Raw genomic sequence first — 14362 nt, forward strand, 5'->3', positions numbered from 1 at the left:
AAGAGACAAAGACAAGTACAGGCTAAAACCTAACTTATAAATGAGTTCAGTCGAGAAATGTTTTTTAAATTATACTACGGAATTCAATAAGTATTCCTAATGAAACAATGGTGCTTGTGTTGGCTAAATGCCCAGGCTAGCCAAAAGAAACCTACTGATCCCCAAAGATATTACTGGTCATGGGCACTGGGGACCTTACAGAACAAACACAGAAAGTTAACCAATTCTACATCCTCTCTTTCTGTGGACAAATTCTAAAGCAGGTTGTTTTCCTCTGGTAGTATTCTCTCAACTCCTATTAACTACAATTCCCTACATTTTATACTATATCATCCCAATCATCCTGCTTTAATAATAATCCTTTCCCCAAGTAGGTTCCTAAATTACCAGCCAAAGCTCTTATGGCCTCGGTGTAGTTCATTTCAGGTACGTGATAGGAAGAAATCAACTGGGCCGAAATAATTCACTTTAACATAATTCACTTTGCAATTTTCAACAAGGATGCTAGTTAGCCCAAATGAACCCCTAATTGGTAGAATTCTAATAGCAAAATAAAGTAAAAAAAACTGAGGTAGTTAGAGGAAAAACATTTTTAGGGAAGTGGGTCATATATATAGATTTGAGTCTATATTTATTGCCCCCAAATATTTCTTTTTCATTTATTCTTCCTACTTTTGAACTCCCAGGTTCTTTAAAAGCTCTAAGTCTGTACTCCAAAGAGCAGCAGCCGGAAAAGGAGCGCAGGGGCACAGGTTTAATGGACAACTTATTTGTAAATTAGGAACTGCTTGTGTCTAATTCATTACCTATATTCCAGATTCCAAGCCTGCGAAACCACCTTTCTAGTTCAGATGCTGCTATGGGATCAAGTAAAACCCTAGATGTGGGACCAACTGGTACCCAACTTAGGGTGTGTCTGGATAGATGGATGGACGAACATTAAAATACTCACCAAAATATTTTATTTGCAAAAATAATATTGGAATCATCAAGATTTAAAGAGTTTTACTTCAAAGATATAGTTTTCTAACATTTTTCCCCATATAAATGGTCAATCTTTTCAAGTCAAGCATGGACGATGGGGAAAGAAAATACAAATTAAACCTCTAGCTATAAACTATATAATATCAAATTCTTTAGGCTCTGAACATCAATAGGAAAATATATTACTGATACAAAAGCACTTTATAAGACGAAAGCTGAATCAAATAAGACATTCGTATTCATTTTATTTCATGAAAAGTTGTTGGAAATTAGCAGCTTATTTCATAACTGTTGGAACAACTGAAGGTAAGTAATACAGGTGGGCCAGTGGAACAGACAATGCATCTGACTATGGATTGTCTGACCACGAAACAGACATCTTTTAGGAAAGTCATCCATCAATCACTACTCATTTGAAAAGCAGCCTTTAGCAAAGGGTAAAGTATCTCTATAGTTACAAAATTTGCTGCTGACAAATGCGGCAACTGAACTATCATATACTGAGTATGATAAACTCCTTAAGTCTTGACCTTGGATTGCTTTAAACAGCAATTCTAGTGATTATTCCATATATCCTTCAGGATGGTCATTTTTCACACACACAAAAATTATTTATATCAGGTTGAGAGTTTTATGACAAAAAGTAGATAACAGCAAACACCAAATGTACTTTGCCAAGTATAGATGTAATTTTCTCTCTAAAGCTTAAAAATCCAGACAAATTATATGAAAAGAACTGTCATATTTTAAATTTTTCTGAGAACTATGTACAGTGCATTTTTCATTTTTCCCCCCACTAATGGAGTCATTCACAAATTCTGGAGCAAAGATTAGATGCTAATGAAAAGCAGCTACTTACTATCCTTACCACAGGAACCTCCCACAATCCTGTGAATCTCTTACACTATGTTTTAGGTCACATTTTGCCAAAGGCAATATAATGGTCTATGAGTAATCTAGGAACTGAGCTTAAGTGGTTTTGAAGCTAAACTTACCAACCATCTCTTAGTTACCTAAAAATCACTGCATAAAATTAACACACAGCACATCTTCAGAAAGGAAAAAAAAGGAGAGGGGGAGAAAGGAGACGGGGAGAAGAGGAGAGGGGGAGGGAGCGAGAAAGGTGGAGAATATCAAGACATCTAATTTAAAAGCACTGGCATACTTAGATTTATAAAAGTAACATTAATCCACAAAGACCAAGAGTGGCAAATCTGTGATTGAAATGACTACATTAACATGATATGGGAAATCCAGATTAACTCAAGAGTTAGTGAATTAAACGGCAGGTATGATGTTTCCTCTAATGTCACAATGTTTTGTAATGACACAAAACTAAGTCTTATCTGGTTTCAAAATAGCTAAAGTAGTAGAAAAGTATTACGGGCAGCAGGTGGAAAAAATCAGTATACTACAAGCTTGAGAAGTACTAGTAGGTACTGTTTCTCAAGCTGGAAGGAAGTACACAGTTGTTTTTAATTATCTTTTAATGTGACATGATATATATATTCTTGTATGTATATTTCACAATTTAAAATTTTTATCCCACAGGAAAAAATAAAATATAATGTACAATGGGATTTACAAAGACAATTTAGATAGTTCAAAAGATTCCAATTAAGTATAAGGTAGCCCGCCACGCCCAAAAAAGAATAAGCTACAAAAACGAAATCAAGGAAACCTTAGTTGATAGATCTAAAATATGATTCCATGGATTAAAATTACAAGGTATCTAAAAATTATATACTGGGACTAGCTTTCCTTATAAACTTCTGCTCGTTTACACTAAAGATTAAGAAAGTTTAACAGAAGAAAACGTCTTCTTTTTCCATACAATAATTTTAGAAATCTTATAGAATTATAATATCCAAAGGAGTCAAAGGGAAAAGAACACAGAGAAATGTCATTGTTTCGATACCTAATACACAAGGGGGAAAAAATCTGTAACTCTAATTCTTAATAAAATAATCAAATGACACAGAGCGAAAAAGTATTTTCATTAACTGGGGATTTCAAGAAAAATCCTGAAAATCAAGAGTATTTAATGACTCCCCCCAAAAACCCGTCAGAAATAGAAAAAATTAAAAAGGCAAAAAAGCACAAGACTTGAGAATATGGTATTAAATCACAATTAGGAGAAAAACTATAGGGAAAAGAATATTTGCGGACCACTTACTACGCAGCAACCACTAAGCTCAGACTCCAGACACTGACACATTTAATCTCCTAGCAGCCCTACAGGAGGCAGTGCTGTTTCCATTTCATTAATGGGGAAACTGGGTCTGACAGACTAACCAGCTTGGCCTAAGGTCACAGCTTATGAGCACGGGTCCTATATCAAAGTTCCTATTTTCCAACCCCACCAAAATGCCTCTTTAAGGATCACTGAAATGGTTCCCAGGTAAGAATCTGGGTCGGATTCTAGACCCTGAACTCACTTTTCTACCTCAACCATCTCCAACATGAAATAAAACTCCTAAGTAGTACATTAATTTGTAAAAAGCACTGTAGTTTAAGAAAATGGAAACGTAACTCTCCCCAAAAGTTAGCCTGCAGAAAAATTTTGATTATAGTATGTAACAGATTGTTATATATTCCCTGAACAAAAAATTTTTAAAGGACACAAACTGAAAAGAGGGTAAAAACCAACAGCAGTTAAGTCATTGTTACACTAAAGCCCTGGGCAACATAAAAACATGAAGGATTATAAAGCTGGGTCTTCAATTATACCACTCCAAAGGCACGAGGGCTGAGAGGTGTGAAAGGGGACAGAAGGATGTGACTCTCATGGAATTATATGAAAAGACCACCACCTCCCTGAGGAAGTACTGAGGAGAAGCTTCAAGAACTAAGAGATGAGTGGAGTAAATGCATATTGCCCAACATTTTTGCCACCTCAAGCATCAAGTTATTTGGCCTGTCTGGGACTATATCTGGGCTCAAATGAGACAAAATTAGGCACTGTGTATTTGGATACGGCAATAATTACAGGAAAACAGGAGGGAAATACCTCATATGCCTGTTCTCCGTAACAATGCATAATGCACTGACAAATAAATATCTTTTCTAAAAACTGGAGGAGACTGAAACTTTCCAGGGGTAAGTTATGATTAATAAGTGTAAAGTACAGTAACTTGTCACTAATTCAAAATACATAAACTAACCCGGACACTCTATTTTGCTTGCTATCCTGTCTTCCTTTAATTGAGTGTGAAAACATAAGGATTTGCACAATTTTATCAACCCTCAAGTCTATCAACATATTTACATGTATTCTCTTCAATTCTGAGTTCCTCAAATATGAATTCTCGGACCACAGAACTTTTCAGGAACCCAACTCCCACTGCTGGACAGTGACTACTCGGTAAATAGGAGGAAACATCCCCTACCATAAGCAGACCTAAGTTTCAGGAGGCTCATTTCTAAGACAGCTGGTTTAAAGTCAACATTAAGTACATTTTTAGTTAGATGTGGAAATAAGCAGACTTTTAAAAGCTGCCTTGCCTCTAGCCCACCTCTCTCCATAGAGGTCAGGCCCACATTTCTGAGCCCGGTGAAAGCTGAGCTTGAAGGTCTCAGTTATCACTATTTCCCAGTTATTTCTGCATGTGTGTCTTATATTCAATGGACATGTATTTCCTTTAATTCACTAAACCCCCATAAATAATTACGGAAGGTAAGTAGCACTATTACCCCCATTTTACAGGTAAGGAAAGTATGGCCCAGAGAAGCAAAGTGAAGTCACACATGACTAATGGTAGAGAGAGACGATTCAAACCCAACCAGCTAAACTGACTTCAAAACCACTGCTCTCAGGCCCCGCGTTAAACTGAATTTACCATCTCCCCATCCTCCTACCCTCTCAAAAAAGGGAGCAAGGACCAGGCGGGACAAGAAATAATCCACTTCTCCTTGCATTCTCAGTCTTGGTTAATGGACGTCACCATCACCCCAAACCCCAAACTAACACCCTACTCATCTAGGACTAGGACCTCTTTCCTTTTGCTCACCCCACCCACATCCACAAAGTCTTGTGTTGGATTTCACCTCAGAAAAAGCCTTTCACACTGGCCTCATTACTGTTTCTACCACTCCAATCAGCCCTCCTTGTTCTGTGTGCACTCCCGGCTCCAGTCTACCCACTGCAGCGCATTCCCATCAGAACTGTATGCCTCCGAAAAAAATCCTGTCACCATTCCAACCCAACTGTGTACAATTTTGTTGTTCAGAAGCTCATACTGAACAATGATAGTCTTCTGCCCACTTAAAATTAAAAACCTCCAGTTTTTCTCCCATCATTTATCTAAAATAAGACGGTTTTCTGATTATATTACATGTTCATTACTTTAAAAAAGAAAACTGAGAATAAAGAACTGAAAGTCACAAAATTCCACCACCCTAAAATAATGAATCTCTGCTCTTATTTTTATAATTTTACATGTTTACATCAGCAATTTACACTTGCACCATTTAAAACAGTTGTATAGTACTCCATTGCACAGATGTAAGTTTGTTTTAAGCAAGTACTTATTGGAGGATGGTTAGGTCATTTCTAATTTTTCAGTACCATACATTTTGAACCTTGGAGCTTGCTTTTCCTCACCTGCTAATTGGAATCAAGAGTAAAGTAATATGGGGCCAGCCCGGTGGCTCAGGCAGTTAGAGCTCCATGCTCCTAACTCCAAAGGCTGCCGGTTCGATTCCTACATGGGCCAGTGGGCTCTCAACCACAAGGTTGCCGGTTCAACTCCTCGAGTCCCGCAAGGGATGGTGGGCTCCGCCCCCTGCAACTAAGATTGTACACGGCACCTTGAGCTGAGCTGCCTCCTGGATGGCTCAGATGGTTGGAGCGCATCCTCTCAACCACAGGTTGCCGGTTTGACTCCCGCAAGAGATGGTGGGCTGCACCCTCTGCAACTAGCAACGGTATCTGGACCTGGAGCTGAGCTGCACCCTCCACAACTAAGACTGAAAGGACAACAACTTGAAGCTGAATGGTGCTCCACAATTAAGATTGAAAGGACAACAACTTGACTTGGAAAAAAGGCCTGGAAGTACATACTGTTCCCCAATAAAGTCCTGTTCCCCTTCCCCAATAAAATCTTTAAAGAGTAAAGTAATATGAACAAAACACTAAGATTTTTCAGTCTCTTCTGTTGATTTTATATCACCTGTACATAATGTATGTAAACTTTCTATTATTCAAATCAATCCCAATTCCTAAGAGGAATTAAATAAAAAGGAGAAGCCCAATGACCTCGATGCTGTGAGAATCACACAAGGCTGAGACCCCCTGCTTAGCTCTGTCCCTGATGACACTGGCCCCCCTAACCTGAACTCCAGGGTGACTCACTCACGTATGTATTTTGTAAGCAAAGCGGGATCTGTCAGACAGAAGACACTTAGGAAGAACATGTTCGATCAATAGCCTGCAAACTCTCATAACTGGTGTCTAAGAAATGCACTGGAAAACCACTCTGCTCTCTCCCTTCTGATAGCGCTGACTTTTCTAAATAGGATGGTCTGAAGTATAATACATATAAACATATAATTTTATTTATAAAATGTACATTGTATATAATTTATATAAATGCATGCACACATATACTTAGTCGATAATATGTACTTTTATACATAATTATATGCAATTTTTTAAACTACTGCTTTTAATTATCCTTGCATTTCAAAAATACAGAAGAATAACAAGGTCCAGAATCAATGAAAAACACACACTATTTATTAACAGTTTACACTTTCCTCCAACAAGCCTATTACTACTAAAAGTAGTAAAATGAGTTTAGTTTTACTTGTTTTCCCTGCTACACTTTGGTGGAACTTACAGAAAAATGCTACCTCCTCAAAAATTCTGAAAATGAGTGCTCTTACATTCCGGGTACCAGTTACCCTCCACATAGTCCACGTCTCACTCTTTCAGCCCCAACCTCAGTATTACCTCCAGTTCCCAGCCCCTCCCCTCATTTCTCTCTATACGTTTCCCCCTCAAAAGAAGTACTTCAAAGATTTATTTCGCACGAATTCTTTGGACGCTGCCCCAATAAGCTGCTGGATGCCATTTAGTGTCACATTACTACCACAATTCACCATGCCTTAAAAAAAAAGGCATCCTCACCCCTTCCACACACAATCCCCTTTTCCATCTCTACTCCTGGCACCACCATTCTTCCAGGGGCTCCACTAGAAGCTGCTCACTTCCCCTCCTCTGAATGGCCTCACCAAATCCTGTCCGTGTGCAAAGCGCCTCATGCCTTTCCACTCCTCTGCAGCCCGCTGCAGCCACCTGGATCCAGGTCCTTGTCACACTCGGTGATACAGATGCCACCTGGAACCAAGCATCTCCTAGGCCTGCTGGTATGTCAGAAACACTAGCACAGGTTCCCAACACTAGACTTCAGAGTCCACTCAGAAAGATCCTAATTTAGGACACATGCAGAAGGACCCAAGGATCTGCTGGAATTGGGGGTTTTGTTGTTTTTGTTTCTTAAACAAGAACTTCCCAGAGACTCGTGAGCACTGCCAGGTTTGGGAAACTACTGTATTCAAAGCAGCTTATCCCTTGTCCCAATCCATCCTCCACACAGCAGCCACACATCTTTCTGAAGCACGTGACTTTCCACATGGTATTTAACCCTTCTGTAACCTAGCAACACTCGATCAAATCGTACTGCCCTGAACTGAGCTCAGCATGGCATTCCATAAAATGCCATCTAACCCCCTGCACCAGTGCTCAAATCACTTCCCCCGTCTAAACTGTGCCCCTTTTTTACCTCAATCATTCTATCCATCCTTCAAGACCACCTCAACTCCCCCTCATCCAGCCTGAAACCACTCCAGCCTCTCCTGTGAACTCGCCCTGAAATACCCACCACTGTATTTTGTTAGTCGTTTGTTACATTCTTACTCCAATGACATTATCTACTGCTTGGTGAATTTCATATTTCTATTATATTCAGAGTAGATGTTCAATAAACATACTGGTGTAGTGGAATAACGTGGAAAATATGGTTTTATGCAGAAAAAGTCAGTAGTAAAGCAGTAAATAGACACCAAATGATATTTGTTTTTTAAAAGGAGAAAAAAATAGTTGCGTGAGAAAAAAAAACTAACAGGTTATACACAAAATGTAAACAGTAGTTATCTCCAGAGAGGAACTACAGTAAACTGTTATTCTTATCTTCTGTACCTTCTAAATTTTCTAAAATGAGTGCACATTTTGTAATGAAACAAAACCTTAAACCTAGAATCTTAATCCTTAAAATCTTGACCTAGAAATTTTCTTATCAATGAAAATTATGTAACAATGACCGGCATGGGTATCAGCAATCACACTGTCACACCCCTAACACGTATGACTTACTTGTCAACGTCAGCATTCCCCTACCTCCACTTCAAGTCCCACAGGCCTCCCCTGGCTGGGTGTCCAGCTTTTGGGTCCTTGCTCACAGACTTGCCAAGCAATTCCATGCGTGGGCATGCTACTTCTCTAGCTGTCTAGGTGGGGTTTTGTTTTCTTATTTGATATGTCCTTTCAATCAAAACTACAAACCTTAACATAGTATTACTGCTCTCTTATTTCCATATAAGACCAAGAGACATACAATAGGTGAGAAAATTAGAATTATTAAACTAAATCTTAGCAATAAAGGTCTGGAAAAACCTTTAAAACACCATCTTAAGCATCCCTTCCTCCTTAAGTGGCATAAAATCCTGAATATAGTGAAAATCTACCCATCTCAAAAAATAATTTTCATGATAAACTGTATCAATCATTTGCAAGTCTTAGTCACAAATTGTACACCAAATTCCTCTACACTAATTTAAGTTCGTGGTGTTTTTTCTGCACTGAAGGAACAGAAAACAACTATACACAGCCTACGAAACACTTCACATACACAGAGACTTTCTCCTCAGCTTCTTCTCCAGCTGAACACCAGGCACTCTTATCTTCTCCAATCTACTTAGCCAGTCTTCGTCCATTTCTGTTGCTCTAATCTCACGCTTTGTTTCTCAATGTGCGACCTCCAAACCCATAGGCACTATACTTGAACATGAGCCGTGGCAACAGGAACTATACAGTTTTCTTTGTGTATCACTGACTCATCTCCCATTTGTAGTCTACTTTCCCTCATGTTCAGTATCTACTTTTAAAAACCCACTTCATGATACAAAATACAAAGTTTATATACAAAAGTATATAATTAAGAATAGTAAAAAATTACAGGATGGCCAGTTAGCTCAGTTGGTTAGAGCGTGGTGCTAGTAGCACCAAGGTTGCAGGTTCGATCCCCGCATAGGCCACTGTGAGCTGCACCCTCTTCACAAAAAAAGGGAAAAAAATAGTAAAACATTAGAAACAAAGAAAGCAGTCCCAGGAAAGTGAAATAAATGCATAGGAAAAATTCCAGAAGAAAATACATAAAATTGCTAATGATGAATGTCTTTGGGTAATAAAAGTCCGAGTGACTTTTAATTTTCTTCTTTATACTTTTCAGTGCATCACAAGTTTTATAAATAAGAACATCTTATAAGTGGAAAAGATGGTCGCGAAATTCAGCCTCCATCTTAACAGAAAAGTCACCATGGAATCCAGGTAGAGGCCACAAGTGTGAGAACAACCTCTAAGTACAGCCAATTTTTAAAACGCCAATATACGGTAAAAGTTCTCGATAACAAAGATCTAAAGATACTAAAGCTCTTCACATTTAAAAATCAGGTAATATATCGTGAGGTCATTGTCCACAAGAAGATCTAAAAAAGCATCGAATTCCGTCGGTATTCATGGCCCTAAGCCATCAGGCCCCGAGTCAGCGTGCCCTAGTTTAGCTCCTGGCCCCACAACTTACTGGGTGGCCTCAAGTCAAGTTCTGAACTCCTAAGTGACTAAGTGTCCTCATCTGTACAGGGAGGACAATCCCATAAAACTGTTGTATTATCTGTGACGGGACCCACGTACAGCATTTAAATCACCGCACAGCAAGAGCTCAGGACACATTCACTTCTGGACGCCGCCGTGGTTTACACTGTCAGTACCTCCACCCTGCCACTCTTATCTCCCACTACACACTTTCCCCACATCTACACTCCAGCCACAACAGACAAAGCCCATTCCCCAAATACCACGGCTTTTGCTCAGGCTATTCCATGAGCCTTCCTTCTCCGCCTCTGCCTGTCGACACCACGACAGAAGCCCAGCACCGACTTCTCCCCAGAGTACCCCAGCAGCACCCTCTGTAGACAGCGCTCGGCCTGAAGCCAGCCAGGGCAGCATCCACGTATACCACGACTGCGGCCCTGCACTGTAGGTGAGGAACTAACAGCACGCATGTCAGCATCTGGCCCCAGGAAGTGGGAAAGCCTTGTCCAGCTCACCCTCCAAAAAGGCCAACTCACTCAACCATAGCCAGCTCTCCGCAGAGGAGAGACAGAAAAGCATAATCATCAAACCAACTCAGCTCCTAAAACATCTGCTTTGGGTTGTTTTGTTGAAACAAATGAATTTGATGTTTTTAAATATTTAAGATGATATTAATATTAAGCAGAGTTAAGTCACACCTGCAATCTAATGATGGAACAAATGAGCTTGCTGTGGGGTAGCTTTACAACTCATTTCAATACAAAAGGTACAAAATCTAGTATTTTTGCTAGAGAATAATTGTTATATGAGCTAAAAATATTCTAAGTAATTATCAACTCTATATAAATAGCCATAATCAGATAAAACTTGAGCATAGTTTGGGTTGGTTTTTTCTTTTCCCTGTTAAATAACAAGTCTCTTTTCTACAAAGAATATTTTTAGATGTGGTATTACTTATATTTAAAACGTTAAAAAAAAACAGGTGGGCAAAATATTAATAACTGCCAAAGCAGGGGCTCATTATATTATTCTCTCTACTTCTGTATATGTTTGAAGTTTCCCACAATTAAAAGTTTTTAAGAGGCTGGCTGGTTGGCTCAGCTGGTTAGAGCGCAGTGCTCATAACACCAACATCACCGGTTGGATTCCCACATGCGCTAGTGAGCTGTGCCCTCCACAATTAGAGTGAAAACGATGACATGACTTGGAGCTGATGGGTCCTGGAAAAACACGCCGTTCCCCAATATTCCCCAATAAAATGAAAATTAAAAAAAGTTTTTAAGAACTAAACAGTGATGTTTTTAAAAGCATTAGAAATGCAATTATTTAAACTATAAAATAAGTGAGCAACATGACAGAAGCTAATTACAAGAAATCTAAGGATTCGTTAACATTTTATGACAAGAGAGCTTACAAACATACCATGTCTGAGAAAAATTTGCATTTTTATTCTTTAGTTTCTCTTTGGGGAGAGGAGAAAGGTGTTAAAATACCTTGGGAAAATATTTTCCATAAAACGTTTTTAAATAAATCACTAACAAAGATTTACCTATGTAAGCTTTGATTTCTATAAAAAAAATTTTCCAGGGCATTTACTGCGTTAATAAATGTACAGTATGATGTGAAAATTCAGGGAGTTGGGATGAAATTCCCTTTAGGTTGTCATCAGCTAGCTTTGCAGAATCAACAAAGAGCAAACTTCCTATAGCCAAAGTCCACGAGAGAGAGATCCCAGTACGTATTTCAACAGCTTATATTCTCTAGTCACTCTTGGAGAAAAAAAAATTGAACATTTTAACAGCTTACCCCAAAATTTCCTTTTGCTACCCAAAGTCATATTTGATTTTTAACTTCCTATTTTTTCATATTATACAGAATATCCCATTTGCCATGATATCCAGTACAAATGAATTATACAGTAACAATGAAATTATTATCATATTTAGAGCTAGGAGACCTTCAATTTCATTTCATTCAAATCAATCCTTTAGCAGACTAGAAACTGAGATCTAGAAGTTATATGCCTTACGTGTTGGTAATCTGAAAGTAAATAAGCATTGAAAAGGTCTGATTACCAAACCAATGAGAAAAGCAAAATACAGAATTGCTGTTTTAATTGAGCACTCAAATAAGTATGCGCAAATATTATATATATATATGTGTATAGTAACAACGTAAGTGTACTTATTTACAAATAAAAAGACACAGAAAAAATGCCCAGAAAGATAACTGCAAACCTGTAACAGAAGTATCCCTGGTTAGGACAATGGGGCTGAGAAGGTGGTGGTGTAGGAGTGCAGAGAAAGTTGAAAGAGGGACAACACCTTTCTGCATACACTTCAGAAGTGCCATCATTCATGCCTATTGAAACAACTGAAAAATAATTTTAAATAACTGCACATGCTCAAATAATCTCCTAAAAGTCAGATAATGTCATGACATGAATAGTTTCAAAGTCATCATTCATTTCTTCGACAACTATGTGTTGAGTACTGGAGGCAGTTTACTGTGGCTGTGCCTGCCCTCAGGGAATTCACAGTCCCACAGGGAAAACACACAAAAGTCACACTCCTATGACTGCAAACTGTGCTGCTGGTTATGAAGGAAAGCACAGACTGCTGAAAGAGAATGTAACAAGGGGAACAAATTGAAATTTGAGGAAAGAGGAGTATCAGAAATAAGCTTTCCAAGAATTTGACAGGTAAGGCCTGAATTTGCAGTCTTTATATCTGTAAGGTTCTTAAGCTCCCAATTCTTTGAATTTCTCAATCCACATAGAGAGATGGTGGGAAAATTGAAAACTACTGAGAAAGTAACAGATGGGTGAGGATCTAGAACACCACGGACACAATGAAAGACTAAAGCAACAGTGAATGGATGCCTCCGAATACAAGTCTCACAAATGAAATGAACTGCTTTGCTCCCTATAGTTCAAGAAGGCAGGCCTAAAACCAAGAGTAAGGGCGGCCGGGTGGCTCAGTTGGTTAGAGCGCGAGCTCTGGGAAACAGGGCTGCTGGTTCGATTCCCACATGGGCCAGCGAGTTGCGCCCTCCGCCACTAGAATGACGTCAATGAGCTGCCGCTGAGCTCCCGGATGGCTCAGTTGGTAGGAGTGCGTGCTCTCAACCACAGGGTTGCCAGTTCCACTCCCGCAAGGGAAAGTGGGCTGCGCCCCCTGCAACTGAGAACAGCGACTGGCCCTGAGCTGAGCGGCGCCCTCCACAACCAAACTGAACGGACAACTTGACTTGGATGGAGCTGGTGAGTCCTGGGAAAACACCCACTGTTCCCCAATAAAAAGTCCTGGAATACACACTGTTCCCCAATACAGTCCTGTTACCCTCCCACAATAAAATCTTTAAAAAAAAATAAAATAAAACCAAGAGTAAGTAAAATGTTACAGGAAAACAGGTGGAGAATGAATAAAAGAACGAAGGCGTACAAGAATGAGGGCATCCAGTAGGACAGCAGCTTCATGCATGTTCCTGCAGGGCCTGGGACCGACAGCGCCTGCGCTGGCCATGACTCCAGCACACAGCCGGAAGTGGGGTCCCATGACTCTGGAGGCGATCCCTCTGGCCTGACCTTCACCCAAAGGCCCACATCACAACAGCATTTTAAAATCTGCCCATTCCATGAAATATAGTCAGGGAATAGCTAGAATTTTACAAGAAAATCGTCTCCTCCACTGAGACTATTCTTTTACCCTGGTTCTCTGGGGACAATTTCCCAACATGGTGGAGGGAACTGAAGTCCAAGCAAAGCACGGTGGTCCTGCGGAGATGTGAAGGTAAGGGTGAGAGCTCCAAACGGCTGAAACAGCTGGAACCTTTGGGGGCCAGGGCCACAGGGAGGTGGGAGCTGTGCAGAGAGGGACCAGAAGTCTGTGTCGGGGACCAGACCGCACACGAGCAGAGTGCTACTGGCCAAAGCTTAGCTGAGTGCCTGGCTGCTAAGAGGTTGGGAGCCGAACAGAGCTGACAGAGAATGAGCAGGCCTCGGGGATTGGCGTGCCTGCCCAGCCACAGTGAAGAGACCGCATGAAACGCTTAGGAAGGTTTATTTAATGTGTCGATTTGACTGGGCCTTGGTGCCCAGATATTTGGCCAAGTATCCGGGTGTGCCTGTGAGGGCGCCTCTGGACGAGACTGACATCTGCATCGGTACACTAACTGCCCTCCCCAACATGGGTGGGCCACATCCAGTCAGCTGAGGAACCGAATAGAAGAAAAAGGCTGGGACTTTTCATTATGACCACAAGTAAGAGAGAACTAGTCCTGCTTGACTGTTCAGCTCAGACATAGATCTTTTCTCCTGCCTTTGCACTCAAACCAAAATGTCAGCTCTTCTTGAATCCTGAGCCTGCTGGGTTTCAGATGAGAACTTACACCTTGGGCTCTTGTGGTTCTCAGGCCTTCAGACTCTAACCAGAACTACACCATCAACCCTCCCAAGCGCAGATCTTGGACTTCTCAGCCTCCATAAGCATGTGAGCCAGTTCCTTA

At 40.2% G+C, this 14362-nt stretch overlaps 1 protein-coding gene and 1 non-coding gene across 8 annotated transcripts in view; one reads left to right on the forward strand and one right to left on the reverse strand.

Moving 5' to 3' along the window:
* The window catches only part of DYRK1A (dual specificity tyrosine phosphorylation regulated kinase 1A), a 139975-nt gene that overhangs the window by 89688 nt on the left and 35925 nt on the right, over positions 1 to 14362 (reverse strand). The window lies entirely within an intron of this gene.
* Positions 9227 to 9300, forward strand: TRNAT-AGU (transfer RNA threonine (anticodon AGU)). Its single transcript has one exon. It is a non-coding gene; the product is annotated as a tRNA-Thr (tRNA).

This window comes from Rhinolophus sinicus, chromosome 17 (genome assembly GCF_057876585.1).
Source record: "Rhinolophus sinicus isolate RSI-liver-muscle chromosome 17, RSI-T2T, whole genome shotgun sequence".
Taxonomy (NCBI): domain Eukaryota; kingdom Metazoa; phylum Chordata; class Mammalia; order Chiroptera; family Rhinolophidae; genus Rhinolophus; species Rhinolophus sinicus.